Consider the following 22698-nt stretch of genomic DNA (forward strand, 5'->3'; position numbering starts at 1 on the left):
CAAAATGCTGAGGGATCCATTTTCTGTTAACCTGATGGTAAGTGACCCCTGGTTACATAGAATATGCTTAGTAATATGCAGAATAAAGATGGGCTCACATGGCTATGATCTCTACACTGTAAATTCTAGTAAAGACAAATTTTGCCTGTTTAGTTCATCTCTGTAGGGAAAGTAAATGATACAGAGAAAAGTGTAAAATATGTATGAGTAAGTATGCAATAATAAACATTTTGACGGCAAACAAACTAAATGCAAATTGAACACAGCATCATGTTTTTGAAAAAAAAAGTGCATTTTCTTGGGCAGGTGTAAGGATAGATTGTTACCATGGAATTATTAACATAAGTTACATAGATTGATCAAAAGAGACAGATAATACTTTAATCTCAGTTAAATTGCTAAAAGCATTTGATAGATTTCAAAGTCAATTTTCAAGCTCGTCTCAGATGCTACCTGTCTGAGCCTTCTTTGATTCCTTTGGCTGAAAGTAAATTCTCCCTTGTGCTTTCTTGACACTGAATTTCCTTCCCATTCATGATACTTCACTCTACCTCACATGTATACACATTTGCATATCTACCCCAGCTGCTTTACTTTGGTATGATCTCCAAACATTGCATTTATTTCTCATCTCTCATAGCATCCAGGAGAGAACTGCTTTCTAATAATGCTTGCTTAAGAAGTGTTTAAAAAGAAGCACATCCCATTTAAGATGATAAATGATACAACATGCATAGATAAGAGTAGCAATTACTTGTATGAATATCTTTCCTTGGCATCATTTGATACTGGGTGGATAAGTATCCCCTGGGTCAGAATGCAGTTGTCCAATGACATGGATACTTCTATGACAAAACTTTAGAAAGAACTGTATATTGATTCTATAGTGAGATACAGTAACATTTACTCTGAGAAACCATTACTGCTTCTTTCAGCTCTTCCTATTCTTGTCATGTTTGGACAATGGTTGCAAATGATTTAAGTAGTATAATAATGCAACAATTGAAAATTTCTACACATTTTTTCATTCCCATGAAGTCACAATTAAGTCATGTAATTATACAGCAAACTAAAACTTGTCTCTTCAAAAGTCTATACTTTCCCTCTAACAAACACAATATGCTTTCATTGAAGTATTCTTACTCTACTAAAGTTACAATATATTATATAGTCTTGTGTTATTATAGATCTCTATTAGGAAGTTACATGTTAAGAATAAATCCAAAATTTCTCCATGACATATAGGATTTGCCCATTATTCACACAAATACGATGATCTCATATTGCTTTGATCTCTACATTGTAAATAGTATTATTATTTTTATTTAAAATATTTTTTTTCATAGCTCCTGTTGCCACTGGGAGCCATGCAAATGCCCAGGGTCTGAACCACCACAAGGGGCCAGGTTAGAGCCCCAGAACATGCTGCTGCTGGGCCCATCTGGATCTGAGAGGTCTGAACTGCCACCTTGGGCCATGGTGACATCTGGCCTAAGCTGCTGCTGCTGATCACATCTGGGTCCATGCTTCTGCTGTAGCTGGGCTCTGTATGAATGCCCATTGCCCTTGTTTCCATGTATGTATTAAAGTAAAAGGACCCTAGTGAGCTGGCCCCATCCCTCACTCACCTGGAATGACTGCCTGCCCCTCACAGAAGAATTGAGTATGCCCCCCACTGGCCCTTGGATAATGACCCTGCTGACTCAGGCAAGGGAAAGATGGCCCCACCCTCTATTAGGAAAGCTGGACCCCACATGCAGGAAAGCTTGCACCATCCCTCACCATAGGACTTGGGGGGGGGCACCGGAAGGGGGGAGGAACCCCTCACCTGAAGGGAGTGGTCCCAGTGGCCTGGACTGACCAACTCAGCTGGAACTTGGAGTAGGCACACACCAACATCTACCCCATCTATGACCTTTTGGAGTGTGCAAAGGGACTGGAGTGTGTGAAGAACCATAGCCACGGGGTTTCTGTGACTTGGGGCAACAGCAGGATATCAGAACTGAATGTCAGTGGGGGTCCAGTACTGATGGTATACCAAAGTCAGAGGCCTTGAACCTGACCGACAACTCATTACAGAATGAACATTTGCAAGTATGTTCAAACAAAGCTGTTTGGACAAAAGGGTATACTGATTGATACACAGCAGCCCCCAAGGCCGCTGAATGAATGAAGACACTATGGAGAAGCAGGAAAGAAGGAGACATGAAGTGTTTTCCTTTGTTCTGTTTTTATTACTGTTCGTTATTGTATTATTTTTATTCTTTTTTAGCTTTCGGTTGGGAGTGTACACTACAAGAGGGAGTGGCAGCGATGGAGGGACAGGGAGATGAGTGGGATTGGGGTGCGTGATGTGAAATTCTCAAATAATCAATACAATAAAGAAAAGAAAATTTTTTCATACAATAAATTCTGATAAAATATCAAAACTTTCTCCTGCCCCAACTCCCCCCCCCCATCCTCCACACCCATCCAACTCTATGCTCTTTCATTCTTTAAAAAATAAACATGGAAACAAACAAACCAGAATTTTAAGAAAAAAAAAAACCACAAGAAACACACACACACACACACAAAAAAAAACAACAACAACATAAAATTGGAAAACATATTATAAAGACAAATGACAAAACAACCCAAATAAAGTAATATGAGATTAAAAAGTTTCCAAAAATATCACTGAGATAATTTTATATTGGCCATCTACTTCTGGGCATGGAGCCTACTTTTATTGTGGTTCATATACCCAGTGAAACTCTGTTGGGGAAAACTAATTTTTTCTTTGCAAGTGGATGTTAATTGGATATAGGTTCTTGGTTAGGGGTACAAGCCCATGTCCATTACCCCCTCCCAGTGCTGGGACCCCATCTGTCTTGAACCTGTGCATGCTTCCACAGTATGTGAGTTTATATGTGCATCAGTCCTGTTGTGTCTGGAAGAATCATCGATCCCCTCTTCTACTTCCACATAGATCCCTGATGAAGATCTCATAGAGCTTGATGAGGACATCCCATTCAGGACTGAGTGTTCCAAAATTTCTCATTCTCTGCACATTTTGTATACATTGTCCCATTGTGGATCTTCGTGTCAGTTCTTATCTACTACAAGAGGAAGCTTCACTGATAATGGCTGAGCAAGGAACTGAACTATGGGTGTCTTAGTTACTGTTCTATCACTGTGAAGAAACACCATGACCAAGGCAACTCTTACAAAAGAAAGCATTTAGCTGGGAGCTTGTTTGCAGTTTCAGAGGGTTAGTCCATTCACACAGCAGGGGCATGATGGCAGGTAGGAGAGCAGGCATGGTGTTGGAGAAGTAGCTGAGAGCTTTACATCTTGATCTGCAGCAGGCAGACACACACACACACACACACACACACACACACACACACACACACACCAACAAGACACAGAGACAGACAGACAGACAGAAACAGACAGAGACAGACACAGAGAGCTTAAATTATGCCTGGAGTAGTCTTTTCAAACCTCAAAGCCCACTCCTAGGGGCCATACCTCCTCCAACAAGGCCACATTTCTTAATCCTTCTCAGTAGTCCACCAACTGGAAACCAAATATTCAAATATATGAGCCAGTGGGGGCCATTCTTATTTTAACCATTACTATGGGTATAGGATTATGTCATTAGGAGTCATTTTACTGCTATTCTTTTAGTAGAGCAGTTGTATTTAGTTTTTCCCTAGGTCTATGACCTATTTAGTCTTAGGTTCTTGGCAAAGCACGGATTTCATCTCATGGCGTAGGCCTTAAGGCCAATCAGAGAGTAGTTGGTTACTCTCACAATGCTTGCACCAGCATATCTTGCAGGCAGGTCACCAATGTAGACCCTTCATGACTGACTTCTGCCAGGTAGGCCCTACTTATGCAAGCTTCCATGACCTCTCCATATAGTGCTATCAGCTCATGACTAAGAATGCAACACACAAATCTTTGAGAAATGTGGACTGAGTGAGAATGATTCACATTGGGTCATGTATTTTGAATACTTGGTCCCTAGTTTGTGGAACTGTTTTGGGTAGATTAGGAAGTGTGGCCTTGTTGGAGGAGGTATGTTACTGGAGGTGGCTGGGCTTTGAGGCTTTTAAAGCCCATATCACTCTCAATGAATGCTCTCCCTCCCTCCTTCCCTCCCTCCATCCCTCCCTCCCTCCCTCCCTCTCCCCTCTGTCTTGTAGTTGTATCTCAAGATGTAAGCTCTTACCTACTGCTCCAGTGCCTGCCTGCCTCCTTGCCTCCATGCTTCTCATCATGATTGTCATGGACTCACCCTCTATAACTGTAAGCCCCAATGAACTCTTTCTTCTGTAAGTTGCCTTGGTCATGTTGTTTCATCACAGAAAGAGAAAAGTAATTAAGAGAGGTGAAATCTAGATTCTAACTATTTAGCATCCATGTAGTGAAATATGGTTTTCTATTTTATCTGTTGTCTCTACTCCTTTTACCATTGGTGATCAAAGACTGTTTCACTTTATTCTTATTTTTAAATGTTTTTACCATTTTAGAATGTTAATAATTTGGCTTTCTGTACCAAGGCTCTTCTCCAGAAACATCGCTAAGTTAATTTAATACTATTGGCACCAATAGAATTAACAATGCCACAGTGCTAAGTGTTTGGGGAATTGGCATTCATTTTTGGCTAGGTCTAGTAATAAACACAGGCTCATTGGATATGAAATAAATTCAAGGAAGATTCATATGTCATTGTTCTGGAAGCTGGAGGACAGAAAGTCTGGAGTCTAACGGCTATGTTAGAAACTATGGAGAGGACAGAAAAGCTAACCATGGGGACCAGGCCAAAGAGAGAAATAAGAGAATTAGGAGACGTGGTGATAGTAGAGAGGAAATATACCAGTTTTCGTTGAAGAAAATGATGAAGCTTTCAAAGTGGAAGAAGCATCTACTTGATTCTCCATTTTTGTTACATGACCTTAAACAGAGCTCAAGGGCAGTTATGATGAAGAGGTTTCAGGGTGAAAAAGCATGCAGACTAGCAGAAGCAGCCTTCGGGGAGTGGCTGTGTACTGCAGGATCCTTGTTGATCACATGTATTTATTTGTTCTTTCAAATCAGAAAATGAAACTTAATGTTCTCTCAATATCACAAACACTGAGGTGTAAAGTACAAGTACTGGGTGTTTGAACAATCACTGAATCAAAAAGTCCACCTCTAGGAAGCAAGAATGTAGGGAAAAGGGGCTGGCTAAAGAAACACACCCTGACCCTGGAGCCCAAAATTAGGGAAGGATGGCTCAGATAAGGCCAATGAAAGAAACACAGTTTGGCTCAGATCAGAGCCATCTCTGCCCCTGTCCAACTGACTTGTGAAACGAACCAATCACAGAGCAGGACAACAGAATCCTGGCCCCAGGGCCCAGAACCAGGGAAAGAAACACAGCCTATATTTGGGACCTGAGCCAGAGAAATGAACCAAGGAAACGTACCCTGGCTCTAAAACCAGTACCAAAGAAACACTCTTGGCCCCTAGAATCAGAGTCAGTGAATGAAATGTACCCTGGCCTGAGAGGTAGTGTCAAAAAGCTAAGTAAGTCCAGTGAGAGAAATACACAGTTTAGCTCAGATCAGAGCCATTTCCGCTCCTGTCCAACTGACCTGTGAAATCAACCAATCACAGAGCAGGACACCAGAAAGGAAAGAAACACAGCCCTAATTCTGGGCTCCAGGGTCAGGGTGGGTTTCTTTAGCCCCTTTTCCCTACAAAGAATAGTGAGGATAGTGTCAGTTCTCAAACCCTTAGAAACAGTGGAGCCCCTGCTCTGGCCCTTTATGGCTCCATTTCCAGACAGCCAACAGTCAAGTTCCCCTTCTCTAGAACTAAGAGCAATAACCAGTTTCACAGTGTTTTTCCTCCAAGCACCTTCTTTAACATGATAATAGGTTAAGCTTTCACTGAACTTTTATTTTCAATTGTGGTACTGACGCTTGAATGTATGGCAATTTGCATGGCCGCTCGCTAAGTTACATCCTACCACTAAGCTATATCCCCAGCCTTGTTTTACTTCTATAGTTTGCAGACCTGGCCTCACTAAGTCACCCAGGCTGGCCTTGAACTTACTCTGTTCCTCAGGCCAGTCTCGAACCTGAAATTTTTTTCTATCTCAATCTCCCAAATGGTTGATGCTACTTGTCTATGCCACCAGTCCCAGCATTTTGAACTTTTTGTGTTCTTATTCATTACAAAGTAGACATTTTAAGTTGGTTGGACATTTTCTTACTGTTATTAAGTGCTAAACTTGAACATAAACAAAATTTTCATTGACAAATATAATTTATATAACAATATTGAATGATAAACATCAGAAATATGTCTTTACTAAGAATGAGGAAAATAAGGTAAGAGAAATAAAGGTTGGACAGATTTAGCATTATCTTTCTTTAGTCATGTTTGATAAAGTGAAGGTAAAAACATTTTTGAGTTTTAGTTTTCTCCACTAGAAACCATGCTCATGACTAAGGACATTTGGGGAGTCCTATGCATTGCAGAGTTTGACCACTTTCCTCATTGAAGTTGATGTTGCTTTGGAGAAGTTTCTAGCATCTCGCACTTGCTTATAAGAAGTCCTAATTTGTCTGTGTTCTGATTTCATTACTTACAAGAACAGTTTTGCCATTCTGTGGAAACATGATATATAGCCATGTTACAGTCACTTGCTAGCTCCTCAAGGTCTCTCTTCTACATGAGGCCACAGTCTCGCTGTGATCTGCCTCTTGCTCTGACCTTTCAGGTTCTACTCAAGGGGTTTGTTCCTCCTTTCTCATCAGGAGTTACACTGCAATCTTGTCATGCTATCTGGGACACAGACTGAATCCTGCTATAGTGTTTCCCCAGGAACTTCCCATTGCTGTTTCAAAGTCCTTCTCAAGAGGAAATCCCACCCAACTAAAGTCTGCTCTCCTTTCTTGAAGTCTTCTCTCAATATAGAGTGCAAACTTTGTACTCTCATTTTTCATGGGCATCCATTGTTCATATCACTTCCTTCTCCCATTTTCCAAATTTTTTACTATTTCACCTACTTCTTAGTTTCAAAAACCATTTTACTGTCTATCTTCCAGAGTAGAATACAGATTCCATGAAGACAAGGCTTATTGTTTAGAAAAATCATCTATCTCTCCAATGCTTAGAAGAGTTCCTGGCACATTATACATGCTAATTAATATGTCTTAGATAGATGAATAAATTAATTATATTCATTATGAAATCCATGTTGGCATATATTTTGTATGCTAAATTATGAATGTTGCATTTTGATTTTTTTATTCATCTGACAACATGAGATGTTAATACTTACACTCTCTTTTAAAGCTTTGTAGTTACAAGTTTTCAATGATCCTTGGGGTAAAAGGAATATTTCCAAGGTAGACACTATTTTCCAAGCTTACTCTAAGTTTTGAAAATGTCTTAAAGAAATGACAATACAGCAGCGATTTTCTATTTTTGCCTTCTTATTGGGATGCTGAAATCTTAGCAGTTACAGACTTCATTAGTGGCCATATGGCTAAGCAATCTCACCATAGACCTTTGAATTAATTTGCATTTTCATTTATTTCTGCTTCTAATCTGTATGTACTAAGATTGATGATTCATTTACTTTCAAAGGAATTAGAGATTCTCATTCCATTGATTGAGCTTTCTTCTCCTGCCTCCAAACTGATCTTTATAAGTCAGTTTTATCTCTACTTAGATTAAATTTGTAAAAATAGAAAAGTAGAATCATTTTCCAGAACTTTGTCCCAACTATTCTAATATAACAAAACACAAAACCTCCATGCCAGGTGAAACAGCTAACTTGGACAAAGCATAATGACTCCACGTGCTGTGATTTAGGGGAATGAGCTCTTCTAGACCCTTGAGCAATAGCTCAGTGTGCAAGAAGTACTAACATTGAAAGGAGAACTTGTAACCTCCTGAATGGAAAATGGTCAGTCAGGAAGAAAGGTAATAAAGCAACCATTCCAAGCAATTCACTATGAAGGAAGAGTTTGGCATTTCTGAAGCAGACACAGAGATGGACCATGGGGCACAAGATGTTTACTGGTGTTCAATTTTTATTAGACAAAGGAAGAGGAAATTGGCAAGAGGAAAACGTGGTTTCTGATGTAGTCTTGACAGTGCCTTCATCCACCTGTCAATGGGCTTTCAGAGGAGTATTACTTACCAGAGTGACCAATGTCTGGATAGATGGCTGGGCCATTTTCACACGATTTAACTACTGGATGTGGGGCCCAAAAAGGGTATGACCCTGAGGGAGGCATCTTTTTATACTTTCTTTTGGATTCCTCACCTTGACAATGCCTGCTGCTATGTCGTGACAAAGTCCTCTCGAGAGAGAGGTTTGCACAGTGAAGGACTGAATCGTGCATCAGTCTGGTGAATGGACCTTCCTCCATCTGCAGCCCCTCTCAGTATGTTGAAAATGTAGTTACAGCTCTAGTCAACAGCCTGACCACAGTCTTAGAGACTTCGAACTAGAGGCACCAACTATGACACACATTGATTCATATTACAAAGAAATTTAAGGCACAAAATTGGGGTTGCTAAGTTCTAAAAGTAAATTTTCTTTAGTAGCAATAGAGAGCTAAAAGTCCTGACAGCTCATGAAGGCAGTAAGTCTTTCCTTAAAGGTGGATCTTGCTAGTACAATTCCATATCCACCACACTTCACCTTTTAATTATATATACCAACTTCTTCATGTGTGTTTGAATAGGCCGTTTTTCTAGAGAACTGTGGGGAAAATCTCTTCATAAGGGAAATTAAAAAGAAAGAGGTAATCTGAAACCAACAACAGTCCCATTGCTGCAGTCAAGTTCAGTCCTAAATTGATGCCCCTGCACCCCTTATTTTAGATTCATTACACTCTGTAGTCATCCCATCTTTCTCATGCCTGCATTGCTGAATCTGTCCATTTTCACTTAACATTGACCAAGGAGAATCATCTATGTTTCATATGTACATCTTGCTGTTCTCATTATATAACAGCTGCTCTCAGTCCTTTTGATGTCCTTTTAGCTCCAATTAATCGTTCTTGCTAAGATCATAACTTATCTTTTAGCCTCAAATTCCCATATTGTTCATAATTCTTATAAGACTATTATGATAGTCTTCTATTGAAATTGTGGGCATTTATAACTGTGAAGAGCATAGAGTTTCAGGAACAGAAAACAAAGAGTTCCCCAAGGATTTTTGGTTATGATGGTAAAGTGGCCATATTCCTGTTTTTAATTCCTATTTCTGGGGTCCCTGGATTCTTCTTATGTAATACTCAGTGCTCAAAGGTCTTTGATTCATGGAGAATACTGTAGCTCAAAGGTTGGTGGCCTCTGAATATTACCTCATATTTGGATCAATGGCTGTTCATTAAATAGGCAGCCACAAAGCTTTCTTAGTCCTTCAGCATCTTGATAGTGTAATTTGTTATTGTCATAGTACCAAAATAGTACTTCTCATGTTGTCAGTTGTTTCTTGGTATGAAGAAATGTGATATTAACATACATAATAGTAGACAGCACATTTTGTAACTACTTGGACAGAATGCTGACTTGGGTCTTTGGATAGGAAAATAAAACCCATGCCTGGAATGCATTTCACGTCTGGTCTTCTAGATATAAACTAATGGCACTTCTGTGGTGAATGTGGCTTAAATGACTCAATGCTTCTCCCTAAATAATGTTGCCACATCAGTGGCTCCACATTGGTATCTGTTATTTGTAGGTTGGTGATTCGGTAGCTAAATTTGCCTTATTGAGTGGGAGTCCATTAATTAGCATGTGTTATCTTATATTCTGCTGTTATAATAATTGTATCTGTATTTGTAAATCATCATTGTAGTGGGTAATGGCAGAGGCTTGCTGATATTAAGTGGAAGAGTTATATTGCCAAGTTAGTCGATTACTGGGTCTTTTATAGTAGGTATTCCTTTGTGGACTTGGACATATGATACACCAATCTTTACCTTTCATACCCATTCTCATATGTGTACCACATAAACATCTCATGTATCTAATCCACCTTCCTATAAACAAATATCTTTCTTTTACATATCTGTAAGCCCAGGTAGAACTTTAACCATTTATCCACAGATATGAATATATTGTACTATTATTCAGTTTTTCAAAATGAAGAAGAGTGTTCATTACATTTCATTTATTTGCTGGGAGTCTTCTCTTCCTTGTTCAGATGGTTATAGAGGACTCCCTTTACAGCTATAGGAATAAGCTGGGGAGGGAATATGGTATAATAGTGGCTGCTTCCATTGATGCTTAGTTACCTTCATCCTTAATCTGCAGCAGTTTATAATGTGGTTGATTTTTGGCACAAGGAAGAAAACTGCTGCTTTTCTGTAGTATCTCTCTCTATTTTAAATTTATCTTTCACTTGAGTTTCTCCCAACAAATTATTCACATTTCAATTCAAATTTAACATTTGCTTTTCAAAGGACTTGAATGAATGCATTTCCCTAGTCATCCAGGGATATTGACAATAAATTTCTAGATATCAATGCTAATTTTAACCTGTATGCAACTGTCTTTGAAATGTCTCCCTATCAACTTCTCATAAAAAGTTTCTGTTAATTATCATTGTCAATAGCCAAATTCCCCTCAAGCAATGATTGAGGGTTCAATACTGTACAAGTCTGATGCAGTAGGCATGGTCTTTCTTTTTAAGGATCCAACAACCTCTTCAACCACTGAATTATGGGTCTTGGAAATGGCTCAAGTCTAAAGAAATGGACAATAGATCTTGACTTTTGTTGGGCAATAGCCCTTGGCCCTCTGGTCTTTTACACTTGATTTCCTCTGATATTATAAATTGAGAAGTTTTCTTGTTGGATATACATCTATACAACCCTTAGGATACTGTGTTCTTTCAAGTGTCTCCATTATTCTTTGAAGTTGCTTTGTTCTGTGTTGTCATTTAAAAAGCCATACTCTTTTGGATTCTAGAGGCTGATTGCTATGTAACTTGAAGGATTTGGGGTCCATAGTATCTTTGTTTAGATCAACAAATCAATGTACATAACAAAACTTTCTATTTTTTGTATACCTTGGCTTATAAAGGAGAGCCAATATTAAACACTGTATTCATGCTATTGCCTTTTTAACGACTGAATTCCTGTGCCTTTGGTAAGTCTTCTCTTTCCTGTTACTTCCTATGGGAAACAGTCTTCTAGTAAGCCTTTCAACATTCTGTTGTATAGTCATTTCAGGACGCTCAGTTTCCTGAGCCCTTTCTTTCTTTCTTTCTTTCTTTCTTTCTTTCTTTCTTTCTTTCTTTCTTTCTTTCTTTCTTTCTTTCTTTCTTTCTTTCTTTCTTTCTTTCTTTCTTTCTTTTTTTTTTTTTTTTTCTTTTTTTTTTTTTTCTTTCTTTCTTTCTTTCTTTTTTTTTTTTTTTTTTTTTTTTCTTTCTTTCTTTCTTTCTTTCTTTCTTTCTTTCTTTCTTTCTTTCTTTCTTTCTTGTCCACTATGACAATTCAGCATTTTGCCTTTTCTTGGGTTAATTTTTCTGTGCTTTTAGCATCATCCTAGCAATGAGCTCATACTATATCTACCTCCTAAATTATGCCAGGGTGTCTTAGTTACTTTTCTGTTGCTATGGTAAAATACCATGACCAAAGCAACTTATAGAAGGAGAAGTTTGTTTGGGCTAATGGTTCTAGAGGGATAAGAGTCAATCACAGTGGGGAGGCATGGAAGCAAGCAGCAGGAACAGGAAGCTGAGAGCCCACATCTCAATCACAAGCACAGAATGGAAAGAGTAAGAGCTAACTGGAAATGGCTGAAGCCTTTAAACTTTCAAAGCCCGTGGAGGCTCACAGAGGTTTCATAGTGAGATCTGAGCTTGTTTTATCCAGCAGGGCTGCATTAGAGAATTGCTTGACCATATGTGTGGTTACCAGGTGATTGGAAAGGGTCTGCACTTGGCTGTCCTAGAAGAAGATCGTTTTTCTCCACCCCTTAGCATTCCTATAAAAAGTCCTTTAGAAGAGACAGAGGGGCCAGTGGATAATGACCCAGGCCCTCCTGAGGCGTATCCTTTGTTTCTGTTTCTCTCCCCCTCTATCCTTCTATCTAAATATTTCTCCCTCCTCCCTCCTCAAAAGTACCCTGGGGAAAAAGTAGAAGAGGGCCTCCCACAGAGAAATGTGTAGGGTTCTCCACAAAAACCTGCCTCTAGCAACACACCTTCTCCAACAAGACCTCACCTCTTAAACCTCCCCAAACAGTGCCACCAACAAGGGACCAAATATTCAAATACTCAAGACTATAGGAGACATTCTCATTCAAACCACCACACAGGGTATATCTGGAGAGAGAGAGAGAGAGAGAGAGAGAGAGAGAGAGAGAGAGAGAGAGAAGAGAGAAAGAGAGAGAGAGAGAGAGAAAGAGAGAGAGAGAGAGAGCACGCCAAAGCCCACAAATTCTTCCATGTATAATCTAATGCTCTAATCTTCTTATTGGACAACCATAGACTCTGTTTTCTGCATGCATTCATGCAGCCTCTCTAAGTTTGTGTTGGATTGCTTCTTAGAAAAAGTTCTTGAATTTGATTATATACTTACACACTTTCCTTACATATTCAAGTACAAGTGACAGGCTTGGTCTTGTCTTTAACCTTTTTGGAAATAAAACTGCTCATACTATTTAAATCTGGAAAATTTCCTCAACTTTCTCTGCTCCCCATGTGGGTCATGAGAACTTTTTTGTATATATGTAATGAAAGTAGTTCTTTGGCCTTTGTACCTGGATTTCATTTGGCTGTTAATTACCTTTATTGAACATTTTCTTTAATAGAGCATCCATGGCTCTTAAATACAGCCATCCTATTCTATTATATTTGTAGCTAGTATTTCTTCCATATGTTGCAAATATCAGATAGGCTGTTCCCAGTGTACTACTTTCTACTGATATAGCTTCTGAATTCACCCCCTTGTTAAAGTTTTATAAGGAGACTGTCACTTTGTGACCAGGGCTATTGGCACTTTACCTTCAGCAGTGATGGAATACTCATTGCTAGTTGGACATGAGTGATCCAACCGCAAAATTATTTTATGGCCTGATTTCTTAGACTATGGTTGAGAGTACCCATCATTCTGAGCTATTAAATGAACTCTAAGATATCAGGTGTTTATCAAGGATCAATAACTATGGTGATATTTTAATTGTACTGAAATGTGATTTTATTTGTATGTTAATAAATAAAGTTGCCTGGGGGTCAGAGCTAATAGCAAGCCATAGCGAAAGCTGGGCAGTGGTGGTGCACACCTTTAATCCCAGCTCTTGGGAGGCAGAGCTAGGTGGATCTCTGTCTGTTCAAGGATACAGCCAGCATGGAGACACACGCCTTTAATCTCAATACCAACCATAGAAGACCTGGAGGTCTGTACAGACAGGCAGTGAAGAGGAGGTCATGTGGTTGGGTTTACAACCAATGAGAAGGCAGAATAGAAAGTCTATAAAAAAGACAAACAGACAGGAAGTAGCTCTCCTGCTGAAGAGGACAATAGCAGCAGTGAAGGGTAGGGTTTTTAGCTCTGACCCCTTGGGCTTTCATCTCTGCATTGGCTCTGTGTTTCTTATTTAATAAGACCGTTCATCTACAAATAACTGTGATAGAGAAGAAGAAATAGCAAGGAAGTAATTTCTAATACCTACTCTGCAAGAAATTCTAGACTAAATATTGCTTGCCAGAATACCCCATGCCAGGCCAATATGGGTAGGCATTTATCCATCTGCATTGCTTAGTGAATTAATATGGCTTTTTCCAAGCGAAAAATGGAGGTTTGAGTCAGATTAACTGTGCAAATGAGGCAGGTAAAGCAGTTAGGAGTCAGGGACTATGTACTTCTTGAATCTAAGCAGTGGATTTAGTTGTATTCTATAGCAGAAGCATGCAGAGAATGTTATAGGACCAAAAAGAATGTGAGAAATCCTATTCCTTGGGTGTAAACTACTTGTAATGAGGGTTGGGCTGGTAAAAATTGTACTTGGTTTACACAGTGTAAATTGTTCTTTTCCAATATCTTCCCTTCACATTTCCTTTTGTGTTCTTAGCTATCATTAAGAAACACAAAATCATACAATTATAGAAATGGAGAGCCAACCCAGTTAATATTATAATAAACACCAGATCAAGTAACCCAAAAGAAAAACAGGACTCTCATACTGGTAACTGCTTGTGAATAATTCATTTAGAGTATTACACTCTTTAGGAGAATATACATGTCAAACATTTTAGCAGGGAATCTGGTACCTAACGAGTTCTCAATATGTTTAGCTGGAAATAGTTGTAAGGGTTCTGGGGGATAATTTGATTTTGTGTCTGAGCAATTTGCCTGGAGGCAGTGAGAATTAAATCATGTCAGAATGGGAAGAAAACTTATAAAATTGTCCTAATTTGTTGTACAAGACACCATTTTTGAAGAAAATGGTAGAGGGGCTTCTAGGACTTGCTGCAAGAACACAAGATTTTACCACATTCCAAATCTGAGGAAATGCAAAGGCTCCGTTTCATGTCCAGCACACTAACTCCTCATTCCCATGCAGACAGCGGCTCCTATCCAGGTCATTGCAGCAGTGACAACCGGGGAAGAAATTCTTACTAAGGGTTTTTACAAAATGACTCAGTCCTATCCAGAACCAGAAATATCTAACTTCCATTCCAATGTGATCTAAAACCTGGCATAAAAAAAAAAAAAAAAAAAAGCACAAACTGTTTCAACACTAAGGGAATAATTATTAATCACTTTTTTTTGTTTGTTTGTTTGTTTGTTTTTTTTTTAGAGACAGGGTTTCTCTGTGTAGCTTTGAGCCTTTCCTGGAACTCACTTGGTAGCCCAGGCTGGCCTCGAACTCACAAAGATCTGCCTGGCTCTGCCTCCCGAGTGCTGGGATTAAAGGCGTGCGCCACCATCGCCTGGCTATTAATCACTTTTAAAGAAAGAGGCTAACATTCTCTTCTTGTTGAGTGGGGCATATGATTTATTTTTTGTTCCTTATCAAATATGACATAGTTAACAAAATCTATTTCTCCTCTGGCCTTGAGATGTATTGCATAACCCAGTGTGGTATGGCTTGCAGCTGCCAGGTGCTTTAAACAATGCACCCCGAGAAAGAAAGCACTCTGATCAGGTTGCCCGTTGCACATTGGGTGCTGCAAGCCAGCCTGACTCCACCTATAGGCTGTTCTCACTCAGTGGCTCAGCTCATTGAGAATGAGGTGTCAAGGCTTCTTTGGACAAACCAGCAGGTCAAAGCTAGTATCCATAGCCAAAGTCATTATTTATCATGAAAATGTAATGGACATATTAATAGATTAGAAAGAATGGAACATTAGTTAAGCACCATATATATTAAAAATATTAATCACAGTTATAAAAGTTTCGTAAAAGAAGGATGCAATGTTCTGCTGCCAGAGTTTGGAAATAGATTGGTCTATTGCCAATACTGTGAACACAGTGGGATTCACAATCTGGTCCTTTTCTGGATTCAGAAAACTCTTAAGACAATAAAGGCATGTGACATAGGGTCATCCTGGCTGTTCTTGTGTTGTGTTGATTATTATGTGATCAAGTTAATAGTATATTGGAGTATGTACAGTTTAATATATGACTACCATGTACTGAGGACAGGCTATCAAATCAGCTTTTTGATATTTTAAGGTTTACCTTAAAAGCTTGAAATTTATATAAACTATGAATTAACATGTTCAGCAGTCCCAAAACATATTTCTGAGTTTTTTTTTTGGTTATTTACTTGAACTGGTTGGAAAAAATTCTGCCTTGATGTGTTTGCAACATCTGATTTAAGGATGCTGCTGTACCTATTCATGTGAAAAGTAACTTTCTTCAAACAACAGTTCTGTGAATTTTATCCTCAGAGTAATAACTTTTGAAAAATTGAAGGATGAAAATTCTCATTTTCATAGCTTTTGAATGATTACGTCTCCTAAATAGTCAATAAATTAACTAGTATAAGATGTTGTTAAATATGCTTCCCATGCTTTTCTGTTTTGCTATGAATGGCATTAGTGAGGGCTAACAATTATTTTTTTTTTACTAACTGTTCAAGATAATCATTGAGAAATGTAATGACCTTTAAAAAATATTACATTTATGTATCTACTCATTCATTATGTGTGTATGTGCTTGTATGACAGAAGATAACTTGTAGGAGTCAGTTCTCTCCCTCTACAATATGTGTCCTAGGGTTTGAACTTAGGTCATTAGACTTGAAACAAGGATTTTTACCTCCTTAGTCATCTCACCAGTCCTCCGTCAAGTTTGATGTCCTAACTATGTAACTGCCTACAATCTTCAAATATTAGCTTCCTAAGTAGTTGCTGGACCCTCTGCTCTGTTGATAATTTTGGATAAAAAATACTCAAGGCGCTGAATGTTCTCAAATTCCGCAGGCAATTGTCATGGACTCATTCATATTTCCACTTTTAGCTTGTCTTCTAGCGATCTCGTGAGAGAGTCTTTGTTCCTCTCTGGCTTCAGTCCCAACTTCTCCCTCACCATGGTACTGTTTTCATTTCTCTTTGGCCTCTGCTCTGATTCCTATCTCATTCCCCATTCATTCTTTTGCTTCATTTATCCGTCTTTCCCCAGCCACAGTGACAACTGTTTTCAGGATGGAGAAGATATCAGAGTTGGGGAGACACCCCGGTCAGTAAAGTGTTTACCTTACAAACCTGAGTACCTGAGTTCAATCCCTTAACCCAGGTTTAGTGGAAAAACAAAACAAAACAAACAAACAAAGCAATGGGCACAATGGTAAATCACTGTCATCTCAGTGCTGTGCTAGCAATGAAGTGGAAGGTCTGGGGATTGCTAGCTGGTCAGCTTACTCCACCCAGCAAGGTCCAGGACAGTGAGACCCTGTCTCAAACCTTGAAGTGAATGACTCCTGAGGAACAGTGTCCCAAGTTGCCCTCTGGCTTCTAAACAAAGGCTCACACACACTCTTGCCACCTGATTTCTCTCTCTCTCTCTCTGTCTGTCTCTGTCTCTCTCCCAAACACACACACACACACACACACACACACACACACACACACACACACACACACACATTCTTTTTCTTTTTTAGTTAAGAAATTTGTTTTATTCATTTTACATACCAAAGATCCCCCTCTTCCCTCCTCCTGCCCCTCCAACCTCCCCCTTCCCACCACCCACCATTCCCTTCTTCAAGAAGGCAAGGCCTCCCATGGGGAGGTACTTTTAGGAGAGGCAGTTCCAAGTCCATCCCCCTGCCTCAAGGCTGTATGAGGCTTCCCATCATAGAAGTGGGTTCCAAAAGGCCTGCTCATGCACCAGGGATGGATTCTGATCCTACTGCCAGGAGGCTCCTTAAGCAGATCATGCTATACAACTGTCTCACTATGCAGAGGGCCTAGTCCAATCCCATGAGTAAACTGGAGATGAGGGGTGGGCAATGGAGGGTAGGGGATGGGGTATGAGAACATAAGGGAATGTGATTGTCGAGCCGAAACAGAGATGGAGTGGGAGAACAATGAAAGAGATATCTTGATAGAGGGAGACTTCATGGGGATAGGGAAATACCAGGTGCTAGGGAAGTTCCCAGGAATCCACAAGGATGACCCCAGCTTAGACAACTAGCCATAGTGAAGAGGGTGCCTGAACTGGCCTACCCCGTAACCAGATCTGTGAATACCCGGAACTGTCATCATAGAGCCTTTTTCCAGTCACTGATGGAAGCAGATTCAGAGATCCACAGCCAAGCACCAGGCCAAGCTTTGGGAGTCCAGTTGGAGGCAGGGCGGGGCGGGGGAGGGGGGAGAGAGATAGAGATAGAGATAGAGATAGAGATAGAGATAGAGATAGAGAGAGAGAGAGAGAGAGAGAGAGAGAGAGAGAGAGAGAGAGAGAGAGATTCTGTGACCAAAGGACATCAAGATCATGATGGGGAAACCTACAGAGACAACCAAATCAAACTAGTAGGAACTCATGAAATTTAGATCACACTTTTTTTTTTCAAGGAAGATGTCAGGATGCTGAGAAAGTGGAATTGAGAAAGTTGTATTCTTCCTTCCATTAAAACCAAGCCAGAAGAACTTGGAAAAATGTGAGGAAGGATTTGGTATTACCCAATACATACAGCTTATCACTGTTTTAAATTTAGCACCCCTAATAGAAAGGAAGGTGAGTGGGTGGGGAGGCTCAGTCAGCATAGTGTTTGCCACACAAGTGTGAGTACCTGAGTTCTATCCTCAGTGCCCACATAAAAAGCTGTGTGTATCAGCATGCATGTGAAATCCAGAGCTGAGAAGACAAAGATCCACCATGTTGTTTAGCCAGCCTAGTCAACTTAGGGCCAGGGAGAGACCTTTTACAAAAAGTAAAAGATGGTGAAGACTTAAGGCCTCTAGCCTCCATGCTGACCTGCACATAACATATAAGCACACACATACATTCCACATACATACCCACACTACCACACTACACATACACACTCTACACACACACACATACACACACACACACACATACACACACTTCACATACATATATACTACACCCACACCCACACACACACACACACGCACATGCACACACACATACACACACACACTTCACATACATATACACTACACACACACACACACACACACACGCACACGCACACGCACACGCACACACACACACACACACAGGCACATGCACACACAGACACACACCAAAAAGGAAGAAAGGAAGGCAGAGAGGGAGGGAGGGAGGGAAGGACGGAGGGAGGGAGGAAAGTGAGAAGTAAATTCTCACTTTTAAATTTATAAATACAAGTCAATTGAATTTCTCTTGAAATTTTCAAATACTCTTATGCCCACATAAAATGCATGTATCTTGTGGTTGCCATGCTGTATGCCATGCTGCGTGTATGCATCGGTTTTCTTGAAATGTATTATTTGCACTGTTCTACCCTGAACCAATTGAAAACAGAATTTTAATCTGTAACTCACATAAAAACTTCATTTTTACTAGGAAGACAGTGTCAAATCAGATCATTTTCTATGTTACATGAAGGTAAATTCCTTAAAAGAAGAGTGTAAAAAATTTGAAACCAAGCTATCCATAGATAATCTATAAACTAGATTATGAAGTCAAGATGCAATAGTTAATTCAAAATAAAACATCAATATTGTCATAAAAGTTTTACCATTCTTTTCTATAAAATATCTTTTGAAGAATATACTGCATTTATTGATTATGTATCTAGAATGTTTCAAGGTGGTTTATTTCCAGACTGAAATGCATATAAAGTACAGTGACACTCCAATCCAGAGCTAACCTTTTCAAATGGATTAGTTAATTCTTATTCTTAATGTCACAACAGTTGATCATTTACCATACTGACATTTTATTAACATTTATGGTCATTTATTAAAACAAAGGATTTTATCTTGTTGGGCGTGTTTCTAATTATGAACCAAAGATTCAGTTGACCCTCTTTTTATTTGAACTCCCCCCTCTGTGTCAGAGTTCTGTGGATATGTGATGTAAAACCCCACATACTGTGGGTTTACTCTTAAAACTCCACCCGCATGCATTTCTTTTTACTAAAAATTTCAGCATATCCTTTGTATGATGGAGAAAGTCTAAACCTTAAAGCCAACCTTCCATAATTATGAAACAATTCATAAGTAGTGTGCTAACATTATTCTGAATTCACTCAAGTTCACAGAAATGTGAGGTAAGCTAATCAACTGTTAACACATTTTTTGTTAAAACGTTATGCCTAAAAGGTCTGATTTACCTGTGACCCTCAAATCACACTAATCTGGAAACTGACCATTTGACCTTGAGGCCACTGGGACATTTGAAGGTTTGTATAGTAAAAGTACCCTTTCCTCAGGTTCACAAGTCTGTATTTCTCCTGGCTATGCAGATCAATTTAGTATCAATAATTCATAAGGGGAGAGAGAGAAAGAATTACTAAGTAGTCAGCGCAATGAAGGTAAGTAAATTGTATTTTGGAGCCAGGCAGGGCAAGGCGCTGTGGGATGTCTTTCTGTATGATGTGAATATGTGTGACTCCCATTGAATCATAAATAAACCTGCATTGGCCTATGGCAGGGCAGGATGGAGCCAGGTGGGAAAATCCAAAAGACATAATGAGAGAAGAGGGGCGGAGTCGAGAGAGATGTCAGCCTGCCAACAAAAGGAGCAACAAGATGCCGGAAGACCGGTAACACCATGGCCACGTGGAAACATATATATTAATAGGAATGGGTTAATTTAAGATAAGAGATCTAGCTAGCAAGAAGCTGAAGCCATAGGCCACACAGTTTGTAATTAATATAAGCCTCTGAGTGATTATTTTACAAGCGGCTGCTGGACTGTGGGGCTAGGTGGGACCAAAAAGGTTCCAGTTACAGCAAGGTCTTTGACAAAGAAGTGTAAGTTCACAAGAAGGAAAAATAATTAAGTCAATTCTGAAAATTAGATTCAAAGGTGCTGGAGAGAGTAATGGGAGGAGTAGAAATAATAAAAATACAGTGTACTCACATATGAAATTCTATAAAAATAAAAAAAAGAATAACTAGTGGGAATACAAAAGGCTTTTTCTACTCTCTCAAAACTCTGAGAGTTGAGTCCTTGAGTCTAGGTTCTGTTTATTCTTCATTGCCACCTTACTGAGTTTTATATATATATTTAGTGTATTCAATGAAATTACTTATGTCCTTGGAGCAGTACCCTGCCTAAAGAGTCTATATATGTCTTAGTTAGGGTGTCTATTGTTGTGAAGAGATACCACAACCATGACAACCATTATACAGAAAAAGATTTAAGTGTCAGCTTACAGTTTCAGAGGTTTGGCCATTATCATCAAGGCAGGGAGCATGGTGGCATGTAGGCAGACATGGTGCTGGTTATATCTTGATCAGAAGGCAACAGGAAGTGGACTGAGACACTGGGTGTGGCTTGAGCATATATGAGACTTCAAAGCCTGCCTCCCCAGTGACACACTTCCTCCAACAAGGCCATAGCTATTTCAAAAAAGCCGTGCCTCCTAATAGTGCTATTCCCTTTGGGGGACATTTTCTCTTAAACCACTGCAATATACTAAAGCTCCTTTGCTTCATTTTATCCTTTGGAAGCTCAGTCTCACTTTGTAACCTAGACTGACTTCAGTCTGTGCCGTCTTCCTGCCTCAGCCTCCTGAATGCAGATTTTACAGGGTGCACTGTGTATAAACAGAGCCAGCTCTGTGTTTCAGAGACAGTAAGACCTAGGCTGAAATCTCACTAGAGATTTGGAGTTAGATAAATTATCTGTGTCAGGCTTTTAGGCTGTATAGCAGGGTAGTAAGATTACTCTTTAGGGAGGTGATTTCCACAGGAAGAGATAGAATTTAACCTTTTGTGGGGATTCACTCTGGTGATAGCATTGGTAGAGAGTCTAATACTCTGGTTAGTAGGGCGACAGTGCAAAGCTCCTATCACAGAGGACCATGTCCTGAACTTTTTTTTTCAACAGCTGTAAGATGTTAATTCAGATAAAAATTATCTTTAGAGTTACCCAAGCCTAGAATATTTTACATAAAAATGTAATGTTTTTGCATAGTTTTAATTTTTAACTAAAATATTTCATAATCTCCCCCTTCCCTTTCCTCCCTCCAAGCCCTTTTACTTATCCCTCTTTGCCTCCTCTGGAATTTATGGTCTCTCTTTTTTTCCCTTGTAATTGTATATAAATACAACCTGTTCAGTCTGTTTCATGTTATATGCATAAAGTTTCCCGGACTATAAATTATTAACATGTAAACTGAGGGAAAAATATACTTTGTTTTCTTTCTGCTCTATGGTCAAAGTTTGTTCATCCTTTGGAAAATAAATCCCATAACCCATACTGACACAGTTCCCACAATTAAATCATCAATATGAGTGTCTATCAGACTGTAGCTGAGCAGACAATAATCTCAGTGACATATATGAGTGTCACTATTGATTCTCTCATTATGTGTGTCCCACAGTAGCAATTCCTGGGCATTTTTTTTTTAAAAGAAAGCAACTATTTGACATATATTAATAAGCTACATGTTCTTTAAAAATTCTTATTTGACATCCATGTAAACAATATCCTGTGATCGTATTCACCCTGTTACTCTCGTCTCCCCCACTGTTATTGGTCCCTTATCCTTCCAAGCTAGTTCTACTTCCATATCCTATTTTCTTTGCTTGGCTGTTTATTTTTCTTCTGTCTCCTGCACCTTGGAGGAAGGCCTGATAAAGCTTTCCCATTTAGGGCTGAACACGTGCTAGTCACTTATTCTCTGCATTTGGAACAGTTATGAGCTTTTTTGTGAACCATTGTCCATTGCAGACAGAAACTTCGCTGGTGCAGGCTGAAGACAGGACCAGTCTGTAAGAATAAATATAAATATTTAAGTGGTGGTTTGACAATACGTCCACTTAGCAAAATATCAGCAGTAGGTTCTTCTTCCTTCCATGGCTTATACTTCTCCAGTGTTTGAGCAGGTTTAGAGAATAGGCATGAACGCCCTGCTTGAGACAGAAATTTTTGTGATATATGAATTATTTCCCTTTTGTCTCTTCTTTACTAGGCAGTTAAAGAAATATAACGTTTTCAAATTTTATTTATTTTATGTGTATGACTATTTTGCTTCATGCATGTATGT

At 39.3% G+C, this 22698-nt stretch overlaps 1 long non-coding RNA gene across 1 annotated transcript in view; it reads right to left on the minus strand.

The window, feature by feature from the left end:
- Positions 1-22698, minus strand: part of LOC119087768 — a 70251-nt gene that overhangs the window by 24016 nt on the left and 23537 nt on the right. The gene's annotated exons all lie outside the window — the stretch shown is intronic.

The sequence above is a fragment of the Peromyscus leucopus genome, chromosome 4 (assembly GCF_004664715.2).
Source record: "Peromyscus leucopus breed LL Stock chromosome 4, UCI_PerLeu_2.1, whole genome shotgun sequence".
In the NCBI taxonomy this organism is placed as follows: Eukaryota; Metazoa; Chordata; class Mammalia; order Rodentia; family Cricetidae; genus Peromyscus; species Peromyscus leucopus.